The 16797-nt window shown below is 42.4% G+C and overlaps 1 pseudogene; it reads left to right on the forward strand.

The window, feature by feature from the left end:
• The window catches only part of LOC106497165 (ovostatin-like), a 36418-nt pseudogene extending 32209 nt beyond the window's left edge, over window positions 1–4209 (forward strand).
• Window positions 4210–16797: the final 12588 nt, after the last annotated feature.

Below are 16797 nucleotides of genomic sequence, written 5' to 3' on the forward strand. Positions count from 1 at the left end.
GGCTGGCACTTAGACATCCAAAAACATGCATTCTCACAAAACAGATTGTACCCTCACCCAGAAAGATAGTTAGAAGTGGAGCTCAATAAGAAGACTGGACAGATTGCACTGACCAGGTGCAGGGCATGGCCAGACAAGGGTATTGACCAGCAACCTAATTGCACAAAACCAGCCCATTTTATCCCATTTTGCCTCTATTTATCCCATTTTATCTCTATTTTCTTATGCTTGTTCCTCCTCAGTCCACCTCGATCCCTCCCTTTCCCACCTGTGGTTCTTCCCCTTAACATCCCATACCAAGTCTTGCATGATTCCAAAATGCTCTTCCCTGCATCCTGTAATGTGTCCTATATCCCTGTAGGGAGCATCTCCCTTCAGTCTGTGAGGTGGTCCAGGGTTCCTTTCCTGTTAATTCATCTGGTAGGTCCCACACCCAGAAAATGGAGATCATTGCTCTCCTGTGATGGTTCTGGGAGGAGCTGGGTCAGTTCTGTTTGCTCTGATTAGGTTACTTGGACTCCTCTGCTTGTCATTGTTCCTCTATGTTCCTTTGTGTTCATGCAGATGAGCTTTTAATCACATAATCTAACTAAATCTGCGTAGGAAATACTTCTGGCATTGTTCAATTGCTTAATACAGACCTTCTGCCCTCTTATTCCTTTGAGATGATTATTCATTCCTATCTAGACAGCCAAGCATGTGATTGTGCTAGTATATGTTCAGCACAGGTTAACAAAAACAGAAAAAGTGGGTATTGTTCTTCAATTACTATCCAGCAATTTGGTCATGATGATGATAATGCTGGGAAGAGCTTTGATAATCATCTTGTTTCAGTTCCCAGTGCAATTCAGGCTCTACAACAGAGGTATTACCTTCAAGCCATGAACCTTGTTTTCAAGTAGATAAAAAGAGATTTGGTCTGGAAGAATACAGTTAATTGTAGAGTCTGCTCATAGCATTTATACCAATTCATCACTCAGGTTTGAATTTCTTTTTTGGCTAGAACTGTATGACATTCATAACTTTTTTTTGGAAGATTTTTGCATTGAGGTATTATGCTGTTTGGCATATATATACACCTGGGAAAAATACAGCTGTTATTTAATATTTGGAACATTTTATTTTTATATATTTTCATAGTAAAATAATTTTGCTCATATGGTTTTAATAAAACCTTTAAAAACATCTTTAAATATACAACTCACTAAAAAATGACTCTGTTTAAGCTGCAGAAATGACCATGTAATCATAAGTTCTCACTGAAATGAAAGCACTTTTAAGTTGATTAAAAAATGTGCACACACCAAACTTGACTAATAAAGGCAGTTTATTTTTCATTGTGATTGGTTAGCACTTGCCTTCTCATGAAAATAGGAACTACTCCTTCTACATTTCTTATTTTGTCCACGAGATGTCATGGTGGCACAACAGGAGCAAGGCAACTGCTTCACACATACTTTGTTAAGGGATGGTTATTTGTACTTGCCTGGCACATCTCCTGTTTTAAAATTGCTATCACTTGCTTTATTTTAAGCTTCAATACCATGATTCTATTGTGGATCAAGTAGACATCAAGAACAACCACATCCTCTTCTACCTGCAGAAGGTAAGTTTGAGGAGGGGGTTTGGGGGGGCCTTTGGGGTCTTTGGTTTTATTAAACTGGAAATTTAAAACAGGCTCCAAAATAAAAGAGAAATTTCATCCATAGAAGATTAGTAATACATGTATCTTAAAGAAGTAAAGGGACTGCACTCATTCCATCAACAATAAACAGCTTGTTCTCCTGACCTAGTCATAGTATATAACCCCAGGTATTTTGTTAGGCATATTCTTCTGTCTATGACACTAAAATAAGTAAAGTACAGATCTACAGAAATACAGTCTATTGTGAAAAAAGATATGAATTTATTATTACTCTTTATGAAGAATGCTGCATGATTAAACAGCATTTCAAAACATAGCTAAGTTACATTCCCTGTCGCAAAAAGTTCATAGTCTGTATAATAATACTCAGCCTTTAAGTAAGGCTTTTCATCAGTTATCTCAGAGTGTTTTACAGAGAGAGTCAACATCATCTCCTCCCTTTCACAGCAACTTCTGTAGGAAGACAATTCTCCTTCCACATAAAGGCTTACTAATAAAGGGAGTGAAGAGAGATGAAAATCACTTAAAACACAAGGAATCTTAAAATGCCCAGAGGGGAAGGAGAGAGAAAGCAAAAAGAAATGGTAATGATATCTACCTCTTGAACAGTAATTTTTGTCAATTGGTCTCCAAAGGTCTGACAAGGAAAATTAGAGTAAGTATTCCATATTCACAGAGAGAGAAACTGAGATGTGGAAACATAAAAGATCTTTCCCAAGTACATCCAGCAGGGCATCAGTGATGGAGAATGTTCTCCAGAGTCCCTGTCCACTGCTCCATTCCTATAAAGAGATCAGCAAGACAAAAACAAAGACAAAGGGAGACAAGGGCAAGGGCAGAGTCCCAGGCATGCAGGGGAAAGCCTGAAGCTGAGGAAGATGATCAAGAAGAAAAGATTGGGAAGTTTGGCTGCAAGAGTGCAGAATGAGGAACAGAACGACAGGGGAGGTTGGGGAATCTTGAATTCAATGTAATGAGAGAGAGGAAAGTAGTGAGGAAGTTCAGAGAGGTGCTGAAGGTGGTTTGAGCTGGGAAAGGACAAGAAAAGGGAATCACTGTAACTTGCAGTGACAGGATGATTGGTTATGTGTTGAAAGCAGCAGTAATCAGGGCATGGTTGGAGTATTTAGCAGTGAAAATAGGAAGAGGAAGAAACAAAAGGGCATAAGAACATAGCAACAAAATGTATTAAGCAACAGATTTTAAGCAATTATCTGGTTTGACATCAAGTATACAAGCTGGAGAGGAGAATGGCACTTTGTCACCCACTCTGACCTAGAAATGCATATGTTCAACCTTAGGCTTAGGAGTAGATACAAAAAGTCTGATGCATTTTCTTGGCCTTCCATTTCCAGGTCTTCCAGAAGGAAATCAATTTCTCCTTCAGTGTGGAGCAAAGCCTGCCTGTGTCAGATATCAAAGCAGCCTCTGTACATATTTATGACTACTATGAAACAGGTGGGTGACCTCAGTAGGTCTGAGAAAAACCTATGAAATCAAACTGCTGATCTCAGCATGTGCAAGATAAGGATAGTAGATTTTCCCTTGCTGTTTCTGTGCAAGCTTCTCTTCCCATTTCTGCATTTGCTGCCTTTGTTTCTCAGGAGAGGTGAGTAGACAGCAAGCTAGTGATTCTGCTGCTTTCAACCAGTCCTTACTGGTTACTGACTGCAAAAGAATTGCAAAGGCATAGAGAGTTTCTCTCCCACATCTTTTCATTTCTTTCTGCATTTTAACATAAAGCAGGTTAGAAAGCGATAGGGCAAGAGCACTTTCTTACAAACCTACAGAGATAAGTGTGGTTCCACACAAATGTTCTGACCTGTCTTATATATTTGTTTTACATTGCCATAGTAGGCTGTGGCCAAAGAACTGTTCCATAGTAGAATTTAAATACCTAAATGGGAATTACAGTGCCACTAAATTCACAAGCAGTTTAAGCATCTAACTAGAATATTAAGTGCCTGAACACCTTTCTAGATCTGGCCTCAAGGAACTACAAAGGCTCCAAACATTGTTCAGTTGTGGTAGTTATGTTATCAAAACTGTGCATCAAGTTCCCATATGCTTTTCTCAGGCTTGGTATAACCTTTGGGAACTGCCTTTTAGCAGATTAGCAGCAGTATCCAGATAATTCTCTCTGGAGTGCTCATTCTGCCACCTGATACACATCCCATACAATCACAATGATGATGTGTCCTGCCAAACACTGCCAGAGGAGTGCATTGGGCACTGACTTTACAGCCTTGGAATTGGGTGCCTTGACAACTGGAAGACTACAGCAAAATCCATCAGATATTTAATGGTTTGGCATAATGTGTAAATCACATTATGGACTGGCACATGGACTAGGGTCAGAATGACTTCTCACTCTCATATAAATGTCCTCTTTCTTTTCTCTTTCTAGATGAATATGCCCTTGCAGAATACAAAACACCCTGCTCCCAGCCTTCCAACTGATATCAGATACATGTCAAAAGAGGTGATAGGCCAGAAGGTAGCAGGCAAGCATTACTGTGAGAACAAGAGGCTAAGAGAAATGATTGTTCCTTGGGAGGGCAATGAAAAGCACATAGAATAATGAAGAATAAGTAAAACCCAAACTGCTGCAGATCAGAACAACCCTTTTTGGCCCACACTTCAAAAGAAGTTGGGGTCAGTGTGGATCAGAAATTTCAAATAAAGTACTTTTCCTAACATGGGAGATACCGTGCAATTGCTATCCATAACCATCTGTCTTTTTGGAAACTCATGACATATTTCAGTGGGAGATTTTTGTAAGAGTAAATTATTGGAATTTGTATTTCTGGCAACAGATTTGTCTTAAGAAATCTAAGATTAGGAGAAAAATCTGTTGCTGCTGCTGTTTCTTCAGTGGATTTAAAATTTTTTTTTTTGGTCTTTTCATTTATCATGATGGGAGAGTTCAAAGACACAACTTTGATACTCCCCCTTTTCAATGATTGAGCTTGGAGAGCACTGTTTAAAGATGTGAGACTTCTAATCATAGGAAGACAACTTTTATGTAATTTTAGGAAGACAACTTTTACATAATTTTGGCCTCTCTTTAGAAAGAGAGCTTCTTTCCAGATCAACGTCTCATATTTTGCTATTCTTTGGAATTACATCCTATGATTGTTAAAGGTATTTGTCTCAGTCTTGACTCTTTGTTGTGTCTATAACTGGGTGCTGTAAGATATAATCTAAAAAAATCATACTATCTACTGGATGATCAATGACATCCTGAGGCACAGACAGGATCAGGCCCCTGGCTTGTTTGATGGAAGCTTCACAGCCAAAGCAGAGGTCCACCTCTGGCCACACTGAAACTGCTGCACACTGCTGATCAGCATGTGTACAGGAGAACCCTTTCATACATGCAGAGTCTATACTCCTTATTTCATCAACTGTCTCATTTTCTGTGATCATCTGTGCAGATGTGTGCATACTGTGTGCAGAAATTCCTGATCACCCTTTGATTTGTGATATGCAGGAAGCTGTTTGAAGCCACAGGAGTCTCACCCAGCTGATTACATAAAATGACTTCTAAACATCAGCAAGGACAGGAGGCAAATAGAACAGTACAGGTTGGATTGTCTAAGCTAAAAGAACTGAGAAGTTGATTGGTCTTCAGAGTTTCAGGTAAAGTTGTGGGCTGGCATTGTAGTAAACTGATTCAGTGGAGAATCTGGGACTGCCCAAAGCTATAAGCAGGAAGACTATATCTGCCACGCAGATCCCCAGAAACAGCATCTTAACCTGCTGTAGGATCTAACTTACAATATATGGCTACCATAAACACAGTGCTTTATAAGGAAGGTTTAGAGGGAAAAACATCAGGATTTGTCCAAGGGGAAGAGAGCAAAGCAGGAGGAAAAAATGAGTCAAGAATGGGGAAGGAGGAAAGTGGTTGTGAGGAGGAAAGACAATAGGAGAGAAACAGGAACCCAGTAAGAGAGGATGATCATAATCGTGGAAAAAAACAGAGAAGTGTAACACAGAAACCTTCCAGAAGGGTCTAGTCAGGAATGGTGAATCCCATGGAGCCCTTAACTTTGGAGGAAGAAAACCAGGAGAGTCTGGAGGGAGTGGAAAGGAAGAGAGCCATGGCGAGCTTATGAAGACATGACAAAGTACAACAAATTTCCTGCCATGCTCTCTGCAATTAGTGAACAGGAGCAGCAGATAGTCACATACTGTGGCTACAGACACTCATAGTCTTCTTGAACCTGAAATGACTTGTCCTGACCACACTACACTGGGGGGCAAGATGCAGAAACCATCCACATATCCATAACAATTTGAGCAGACATCTGCCTATTGAATCATACTGCTCAGCTGCTACATCTCCATTCGGGGGTGCTAGAACATAGTGCTGACTAGTTTTGCAGGAAACTCTTATTTACCATGAAGATGAGGTTCTCAAAGCAGATTTTGATTCCTACAAACAAACACTTTACTCCAACAGCAATGCGTCCTGCTATGAGGGGGCCATACAAGGAACAACAGCACAGGCAGTGGTAGGAGAGTTGGTGACAACTTCTTGACACAGGTGGTGGAGGAGCCAACAAGGAGAGGTGTGCTGCTGGACCTCGTACTAACAAACAAAGAAGGACTGGTGGAAGATGTGAAGGTTGGGGGCTGCCTTGGCTGCAGTGACCATGAGATGGTGGAGTTCAGGATCCTGCGAGGAGGCAGCAGGGCACCAAGTAGGATCGCAACCCTGGACTTCAGGAGAGCAAACTTTGGCCTCTTCAGGGACCTACTTGGAGGAATCCCATGGGTGAGGGCCCTAGAAGGAAGGAGTGTTCAAGAGAGCTGGTTAATATTCAAACATCACTTCTTCCAGGCTCAAGAGCGGTGCATCCCTATGAGTAGGAAGTCAAGCAAAGGAGGCAGGAGAGCTGCATGGATGAGCAAGGAGCTCCTGGCAAAACTCAACCAGAAGAAGGAAGTATACAGAAAGTGGAAAGGGGGACAGGCCACTTGGGAGGAATATAGGAACGTTGTCAGAGTATGCAGGGATGCGACGAGGAAGGCCAGGGCCCATTTGGAATTAAATCTGGCAAGGGATGTCAAGGACAAGAAGAAGGGCTTCTTCGCATACATCAGTAGCAAAAGGAAGACTAGGGAAAATGCGGGCCCTTTGCTGAATGGGGTGGGTGCCCTGGTGACGAATGATGCAGAGAAGGCAGAGTTACTGAATGCCTTCTTTGTCTCAGTCTTTACTGCTCAGGCCAGCCCTCAGGGACCCCAGACCCTGGAGGCAAGAGAGAAAGTCTGGAGAGAGGAAGACTTTCCCTTGGTGGAGGAGGAGTGGGTTAGAGATCATTTAAGCAAACTTGACACCCACAAATCCATGGGCCCTGATGGGATGCACCCACGAGTGCTGAGGGAGCTGGCGGACATTATTGCTAAGCCACTCTCCATCATCTTTGAAAGGTCATCGAGAACAGGAGAGGTGCCTGAGGACTGGAAGAAAGCCAATGTCACCCCAGTCTTCGAAAAGGGCAAGGAGAAGGACCCAGGAAACTACAGGCCAGTCAGGCTCACCTCCATCCCTGGAAAGGTGAGGGAGCAGCTCATCCTGGAAGCCATCTGCAAGCATGTGGAGGACAAGAAGGTGATCAGGAGTAGTCAGCATGGCTTCATCAAGGGGAAATCATGCCTAACCAATCTGATAGCCTTCTATGATGGAATGACTGCCTGGGTAGATGAGGGGAGAGCAGTGGATGTTGTCTACCTAGACTTCAGCAAGGCTTTTGGCACTGTCTCCCATAGCATCCTCATAGACAAGCTCAGGAAGTGTGGGTTAGATGAGCGGACAGTGAGGTGGATTGAGAACTGGCTGAATGGCAGAGCTCAGAGAGTTGTGTTCAGTGGCACAGAGTCTAGTTGGAGGCCTGTAGCTAGCAGTGTCCCCCAGGGGTCAGTCCTGGGTCCAGTCTTGTTCAACTTCTTCATCAATGACCTGGATGAAGGCACAGAGTGCACCCTCAGCAAGTTTGCTGACGATACCAAACTGGGAGGAGTGGCTGATACGCCAGAGGGCTGTGCTGCCATTCAAAGAGACTTGGACAGGCTGGAGAGGTGGGCAGAGAGGAACCTCATGAAGTTCAACAAAGGCAAGTGCAGGGTCCTGCACCTGGGGAGGAATAACCCCATGCACCAGTACAGGTTGGGGGTTGACCTGCTGGAGAGCAGCTCTGCGAAGAAGGACCTGGGAGTGCTGGTGGACACCAAGTTAAGCATGAGGCAGCAATGTGCCCTTGTGGCCAAGAAGGCCAATGGTATGCTGGGGTGCATCAGGAAGAGTGTTGCCAGCAGGTCGAGGGAGGTGATTCTCCCCCTCTACTCAGCCCTGGTGAGGCCACATCTGGAGTACTGGGTCCAGTTCTGGGCTCCCCAGTACAAGAGGGATGTGGCACTACTGGAGCAAGTCCAGCAAAGGGCCACAAAGATGATTAGGGGACTGGAGCATCTCTCTTATGAGGAAAGGCTGAGAGAGCTTGGCCTGTTTAGCTTGGAGAAGAGAAGGCTGAGAGGAGATCTTATCAACGTGTACAAGTATCTGAAGGGAGGGTGTCGAGAGGATGGGACCAGACTCTTTTCAGTGGTGCTGAGCGACAGGACGCGAGGAAATGGGCACAAACTGAAACACAGACACTTCCATTTTAACATGAGGAAAAACTTTTTCACTGTGAGGGTGACAGAGCACTGGAACAGGTTGCCCCGAGAGGTGGTGGAGTCTCCTTCTCTGGAGATATTCAAAACGTGCCTGGATGCAATCCTGTGCAATGTGCTCTAGGTGACCCTGCTTGAGCAGGGGGGTTGGACTAGATGATCTCCAGAGGTCCCTTCCAACCTCAGCAATTCTGTGATTCTGTGATTCTGTGAGAGAAGAACACCCTCTGAACACACTGTTCAGTGGAGCATCAGGCTTGCCCAGAAATGGCTTAAGTGCAACTGACCCTACTGCACTGAGCAGTACTGGAAGCTTTGTGCCAAGCTGCAGCCATGACAGAAACCCACAGGCTCAGCCTCAGCTCAGAACAATGAAAAAGAAATTTGGAAGCTATAAAAACACAGAAATATTGGTTTGGAAGGGACCTGTGGAGGACATCGACTGAAACCTCCTGCTCCAATCAGAACTACCCAGTAGAAACCTGCAACACACAGAAGTAGAGAGTTGTGAAGGAAGAACCTCTACTGAGTTCCCAGGAACTCAGCACCCTGCAGCTGTCAACACTGGACAAGGTGGCCTGTGGAATGCAAGCTCTGCAAGGCAAGGTCCAACTGTGAGCAATGTCTCTGTATCTAGCTACATGACTCAAGCGATCAGATCACATTGAGGCCTGTGTCCAGTCCTGTTCGTCATTCAGTGTCCTCTGCACTTACTATTGCAGATCCCAGTCAAATCAGGAAATCTTGCCCATTCCCATCTCCACTACTAAAGCCTGTGTGTTTGGTCATGTCCCTCCACCATAATGCATTGCTACTTCCTCCAAACTTTCTCTTCTTTTTCCCTACTTTTCTTTTCACTTTCTACATGCCCAGCTAGTGTGCCTGAGATACCTTCATCTTTTGAAATTCCTGAGATTACCAAGGCGGGTAAAGCAATGCAGCTTTATCACATGATGCTGGTAAGAGTTTGTCAGGTCTGAGAGCTTTGTTCTAGGCCTGTGTTTCTTTAGCAGGAAGGCTGCAAGGAAATACCAGACCTCCAGAATAAGCAAATTTGCCATTTGCTGGTCTGCAGTTTTCCCCTTTTGCAAGTTTTCTGTCATTAGTTTTCCACAGGAGACAGGCCTGGACTTCAACAATGCTTGTTCCAAACAATCTACTAAACACTGCTTCTCCTTGCAGCCAAAAACAATCACAGTAGCTCCTTCATTTCGTTGTAAAAGGTGGGCAGCCAGGGGGTTCCCTGAGGAAAGACTCAGAAGGGTAAGGGGGGGAAAGAAAGGAGGGATATTTTACATGAAAGCTTTAAAAATATAACCTGTAACCCTGAAAACAACTTCTCTTCTTTATGTCAAAAAATTTTAAAAAGGAACTGAAAGCTGATTTAGCACCAAATATCTCCATTGAGATAAGACCCCAGAACCTGAAACACAAAGTCAATAGCTTAAAGGTGGGCAAAATTTTATTGACATCATTACAACAAAAGAACAATGCTAGGGATCATCTGTGCTGAGCTTCTAGCCACATTATGTGGAACCATACTTTCCTGCTGTGGACTTTCTCCTTGGAGTCACTCTGCTGTTAATTTATGCACGCATATACACAGCTACAAAGAAGAAGCCTACTCATCAATCTGTTACTCACAGTTCAGGTATTTCTTGGTTTGTTGCGCAGAGTTTTCTGCAATTTCAGACCTGCAGTAGAGTTCATGTGCTCCAATACAGGTTGGGTTATTACAGCTCTGTCTTTGGTTTAGTCAAATACATGACCTCTCATTATGAACCTTGACTCCTCTGTGAGTGAAGGGATTGTGGGGATGCAAGGACAGTCACTGTTCTTGTGTTGGACAGTCTTTGTGAACCCACCTCTGCTCAAGTGCCTTCCTGGATAAAGGGCAGAGGCTAGAGACTGCAGTCTCATAGGTCATATTCCCAGAGAAGCTGCTAATGAGATCCCAGCCCTCTGGGATGCCAAATTACATTGCAGTTAAGCCAGCCAAGAGGGTAGGTGTTGCAGAATGGGGCTGTCTCAGTCCTGCTCAGCTTTTCCTTCTTTCCCTCCCACTCATGCACTCCTGACCCTCGGGCTGGTGCTAGTGATCAACTTGACTCCTCAGGGAGCAGGTCAGAGACAAGGAGCCAACTAAAAACTGACGTGATTTAGAAATAAAGTATGATTGTTCCCTTTGATTTCCTTGAACGGCTGACTCTGGGGCCAGATAAGCACTATGCAGAAATGGATGCACTGTCCTTTTCAGCAACAGGGAGGCATGGTATCAGATTGGCTATATCAGACAGCCGTCCTGCAAATCTTGGGAGCCTTTGCAGGGAGCTGTGCTGACACTCCATCTCTTATCCCTATTTCCCTTCTTATAGCACAGTCCTGCCTCAGAGCATGCTCTGTGGCATCTGCTTAGAGTGACAATTGTGGTCTCCTGTGTGATTTGTGACAACTCTTAATTCCCTCCCTCTCTCCATTCAGACACCCAGTAACAGGATAAATCTTCTTTTCCATTGCTATAATTTGCCTGCTTATGTTTATGGATTTAAAAACAATGTTCTGGTCCAGCATAACAAAGCCAGAGAGCTCTGGTCTCTGACTGCTCAGAGCTCAGATCGCAAAAATGGTAATAGACGTGTGTCTTGTGACAGCCTTGGTACCCGAATGCTAGGTATCATCTAGAAAGAGAAATGGTCTGAACCATGGTATTTCTAGCCATATGAGAGTCCATCCTTTTCTTCTCCTTGGAAATCCATTTCTGTTTCCTCACATGTCCAATGAAGTTGTAGCTGTGGGTAAATTGAGCTATGCTCAGAAGATATGAAGGACTTTAAAAAAAAAAAAATCAACTGAACAATGAATCTTCTCTTCCTGAAGGGTCCCAGTGTCTGTTGGGTCTCAAATTTCAGTTATTTACACAGTTTTTTCTGTGAAGATGGTTTCATACCCTGAGGCCAAAGAATGAGTCTGTACATGGCTGACCTGTCTCTGCTTGGTCATGCATCAACACGTGCAGACAAACCAAAATCCTTCTGCCCAAATCTGGGTGGGACAGACATGATCCAGATGAAAGCTGGAGGTTAACTGGCCTAATTCTGCTAAAAGTCCAGAGATCCTACCCCTAGTCTTTCTGTTCCCATCAGAAGCTTCTCCTTGAGAACGATGATTGAAAATTGCTGAGGAGCTAGCTATGACTGTGAAGATATTATGGTACCAACCTGCTGTTCAGTGACCCCAGCCTCCCACTCCCATCCCTGTCAGCAGAAAAGATCATGTGAGCTTCAAGAGGGGTTAGTCAGGCTAGCACAAACTACCTTATTCAGCTGTGTACGCTTAACCTGCTACTGAACAAAAGCCTTTGTTTAATGTGATTCCAGTGAATGGCCAGCTGCAAGCCTGGGCAGATGAAAACTGATATGAAATGCAGCTTCTTTCGAAAGTGCAATTTACATCTTGTTACAGATCTCCAAAACCCCAGGCAATGTGTTCTGGGCTGAGAGGCAGTGGCTGGGACAATTCCAGCAGTATCTAGCAAAATTTGCTTTTTATAGCTTTTATTTGCCTCTAGAACGTTCCTCTTTTACCTCTAGTACAACTAATCCTCTGAATTTGTTCTCATGGAGCTTGCATCATGTCAAGTTCCTGATGTGGGAGCTCAGGAGTTTGTTCAATCCCAGTGCAAGTCAGACAAGATGAACTATATGCCATACTCTCATTGTACCGAGACTTTCATTTTGTTTGTTTGTCAGAGGTAAAAGATAGTGCTTTGGGCATTAGTGCCCTTGGCCTGGGCTTATTGTGATACTTCTGCATATCTTTCTGTAACTTGTAAAGTTGAGAAATACAGCTTCCTCCACATTATGCAGTTTTACATTCTATCTCCCCAAGCATTGCTACCTAAGCAATTTTATGTGTAGGTGTTTTATGAGTTGCATAAGAAGCTCTTTATTTTTTAAATGATGGAAAAAATTAGATGCTGCATATCTACAGTAGAAACATATCACATGCAGTAACAAACATGTGACCTTCCTATTGACCAGTTGGTTGTCCACTCCAGTTTTTTTCTTTATGAGTTCCATCTCTTTTGCACATGACTGAGCCACCCAACTCTAAGCATAGCCTTACAGAAAGACCATTCCTTCCTGTAGAAAAAAAATAATGAAAATCTTACTTTAAGTGGTAAAGTAAAAAATAGATGAAAGATGCAGTGTGCAGATACAGAAGAAATCTCTAGAAATGCCACATAAGCCTGAGAGATCAATTTGGGAGTGAGAGAGGGTCAAATTGTTCTTACTCTTGACGGTTCAGACAAGTTTCTAGAAGCCATTTTAATTAGGCTCTTTTTCACTAGCGTAGGATGCAGCTTTTGTGTCCTATCTCAACCAGTAAATAAAAATGCTGGTTTCCACATTGTTTGAAAGTTGCTTAGAAAGGACCTTCTGTTTCCCAGGGCAAGAAGTAAAAGGGACATTACTCTACTCAAAAGATCACTCAGGATATGCTGTCTGTGTCCTCCCACAGAGGCACCTATGAAGACCTAAGGCACTGGGAAGGTGTAATAATCTTCACTCTCTTTTGTATTCCAAAAAAACACATGAAACCCTGAACCAAAGGAGTTTTTTTGTTCAAATTGCAGATGAAAAGATGTTACAGTTGCCAGAAACTTCACATAGAGAGTTTTTAGTATCATGTGAGTCAATGGGTTGGGTTCTCTCCAGCCTTGAAAAATGTTGAATATTTTCTTGTTAGATGCCAAATACATTATGATTGCACTCAGTTCTTTAGTTTGTACACAAGCACCTGTCTTTTGAGCATGTATGAAATGGCCCACCTGTTTAAAAGCCTAAATAATAGTCTGATTCTTTTAGCAGCAACACCCAGCTACCAGGTAAGATTTTAGGAAATGTCTCCAACTCAGTGACCATCCCCATGGTTCCCTCAGCTCAGCCATCTTGTGGAAGCCCTAGATTGATGCCTGAAGCTATGCTGAACTCATGGCTAGTAGACGTGCCCTGCTCAGGAGCCTCTCCCAGAGCAACCACATGCAGCATTAGTTGCACTGTTTCACTCTTCTTGATTTCTGGCTCTTCTGCAACTCCTTCTTGTCTCCAACAAATAAGTTGTAGAGTTTCTCTTTCTTTTAACCTTTATTCTTTCCTTCTTGTCCACATTCTCTTTGCATTTACTAGGGAAAATCAAAGACCCATTGGCAAGGAGCCCCTGGAGACAGAGAATAATTGACCAGAGAACTAGATATGGAGGCATGAATGAGGAAGGGACAAATGAAAACAGATCTCCAGTATTTCAAAGGGAGATCTGTATGCCCTTCCTGGGCATCTGGTCTTGAATAAGACTCTGATATGAAAATCAAAGTGCCACAACCCTAAGACAATCTTATTGCATCAAAATTTAGCTAGGTTACCTTAGTATTTTCTGAACTGTCACCAGGATGTTGTTTAATCTCAGACCTAATCCATGGAATCTCTTCTCTTTGCTCTGAAATAAGTGGAGCAATTGACTGTTGGAGAAAATCCATTTCTCCTGGCTACAGCCACCACTGGAACTATTCAACTAAAACTACTGAACTAACATCTACTTTGTACTCTCTTGCACAGAGTGACAGGGAGTAAAAAGATTTGTCTGATATATGTGCTAATATAGTGTATTCTTCTAAGGACCTTCCTTCTGGAGATCAGTCCGAACTATTCATTAAGCCAAGGAACTCTTCCCCCAACATACTTCTTGTGTCCCATGATGTCTTTAGATCTCCAGCCTGCTTGGCTTTCCTAGGCATTTTCTTTCTGTGTCTGTATTATCTTTGGTCTTGCTTTTATTACACTATTCAAAATGAGGTTTTGAATGGCTTTTTGTACCAGAGAGAATACTTCTGGAAGAATCAGAAAAGGGCTGGATAGCCCCATGACATCAGAAAGAGGCTAGAATTAGTTTAAAGAAAATTATTTAGCAAGCCTGCTGGTCATAATTCTTGTCCCAGACTGACTACACATTATGAGGCACATTCTCAGAGATACACCACACCTAGCATCAGAACAGTGACCAGTTTGTTGTTGAAATGGTTGAAATTCTTCTGAACATCCTTGACAATTCATTCCAGCTCCTTATGTAGGGTCTAATCTCTTCTGCTAATCAAAGGTAGGAGTCATGTATATCCAAGAAACAAAGAAGAATCTAACCCAGATTTTTTTATTTAGTTTCTGTGCCTTATGTCTCCTTCCTAATCTTCATTTAGTCTTCCTGGGCTACATAAATATGAAAGCTAGGTGTGTGTGTGCTTTCAATATTCCAACTGTTTACAGGGTCATGTCTCAGATCATGCTAGTCCATGTCATAACTGTTTGTTTGATGTAAAAACAGTAGGAGTGTAACTTGAACAATGCTAAGTCACTGAATCCCCTCCAAGAATTCACACTCAACCAAACCAAGTGTCAGCAAGAATAAAAAACTCACCAGAGAACAATGAAAAAGTCATGATAGATGTAAAGCTCAACCAGAAGGGTTTAACCACTGAAAAGGCAAGGGAAAAAAGCATTGAATGCACAATATCTGCTAATGATGAAATTCTGCCCAACTGAGGGCACTCCTGTATTCATTGCACTCATGAGCCTATCCTCATTCTATATTTGAAAAGCTGTAGAACAGAATCCTTGGGTTCAAGCTTTCTGAAGCATTCCACATCAAAGGAATTTTCAGTGCTAAACTATAGCAGTCACCAATTTAAAAATTAGGTTTTTTTCAACACTTACAGCATTGGCATGGCTAAGATGAGCGCATAATGCACTTATTATGGAAAGAACAGATACTACACATAAAGGATTGGTGAATAAACCCTCTCTCTCTTTTTTTGCCTAGGTGTCTTTTTTTCTTAATTCCTCAAAATTATCAACTAATGTCAGAATAAAATATAAAACATTTACTATTTCACACTAAAAAGAATGAGTCACATGTCTTAACTTAGAACAAACCAATTCCATTCTAGCCAACTTTAAAAATGGAAATCAATAAAAATGAAGGACTAAAGCTTGATTCCCCTGCATAGAAAAGCTGAGAATTTCGGTTTGTGATCTGCTGTGTGCTCAAGAGGGACTGTTCTCAAGCTTTTCTGCGAGAATTCCTCTCTTTGTGTATGGATATAGTAACATCACTTGTATGGCAGGCTGATAAATCCATTTACTGAGCAGTGCCCAGCAGGTAGAGATTTCTGTGTCCAAGCATCCCTCACATTATGTGAAGAGGGAGCTTGAGGCATGTGATTTCCCTCTGGGATGCCTGTCAGCCATGTTTCTTTGGTCAGACAGATCATACAATCACCACCCTGAAAGGCAGAATGCATGTGAATTTTCTGGCATGGATAACACTAATGGGTAACATTAAAATGTTGTGTTCTAAGAATCACTTCAGGTTCTAGGTCTTTTACATTTTCTGTTATTGAAAAACTAAGAATATCTTTTAATACTTACTGAGAACAGTCTTGATGCCTTTTTTTTTTTTTTTCCCCCCTGACTGTGAATGTTTTTGCAAGTACACCCTAGTAAATACTGAAAACTTCACTGAGCGAAAGCCAGGGAGCATTTGACAACAACTTTCTATCCTGGTGATCGGGACACTTATCCACTGAGATGGGACAACTGGTTTCTAGGTTTTGCTTCAATCTATATTTAAATTGCCTGGGCTGCAGAAAGGGACACTGAGGCAGCTCCACCTCAGGATGCTCTCCACCTGCTGAATAGTATGGGAAATAGGAAATATCCAAGTTCAAATTCACGCTGTGCCAGAGTCAGAACCAACAGTTGAACTACTTTCTCAATGAATCACTGAATACTGCTCTTGGTTCAGGTTAAAGCTGCAGGGTGTTCTTAGCTTTTACTACAGATAGGAATGCTGGAATAGTCATTGAATGAAGTGTGGGACACAGGAGATCTTCTACTTACCTAGTGTCATTCTTTTGCTGCCTCAGTGAGTAGCTATGCTTAGCATGCAAAGTAGAGAGTTGCAAATGGAAAGCCTGAGAATCACCTTCACCCTGGAGAGCTCAGACAGATGTAGAACTCACTCTATTTCTACCTAAATTTTTGAGGAAAAGGGCACAGTCATCCTTCCCTTTTGTGACTCATGGCTTAATAATGTATGTGCAGCTGAAGTGGTTTGGCAAATATGCAAATACCCAAAGCTTTACCAAAACTGTGTGTTTTTGGAAAATAAACTATTCCTCCAAAATAACAGTAAAAAAAAAAAAAAAAAAAGTACTCCTTGGCCTTACCTTCAGTAAAGTTGTCTTAGTTTTGGGACACTTAGGAATTTCTTTTTCAATGAAATCAGCTGTCTGTATTTTGATATTTGGAACAGGAGATAGATAAGTGATTTAATTATAGGATCAGCAGGAGGGAGTCACAGCATTAGAGTAGAAGTAACAGTTAGTGTAGATATTTGAAGAAAAAATGAAAATAAAC

Source organism: Apteryx mantelli, chromosome 1, assembly GCF_036417845.1.
Source record: "Apteryx mantelli isolate bAptMan1 chromosome 1, bAptMan1.hap1, whole genome shotgun sequence".
Taxonomy (NCBI): Eukaryota; Metazoa; Chordata; class Aves; order Apterygiformes; family Apterygidae; genus Apteryx; species Apteryx mantelli.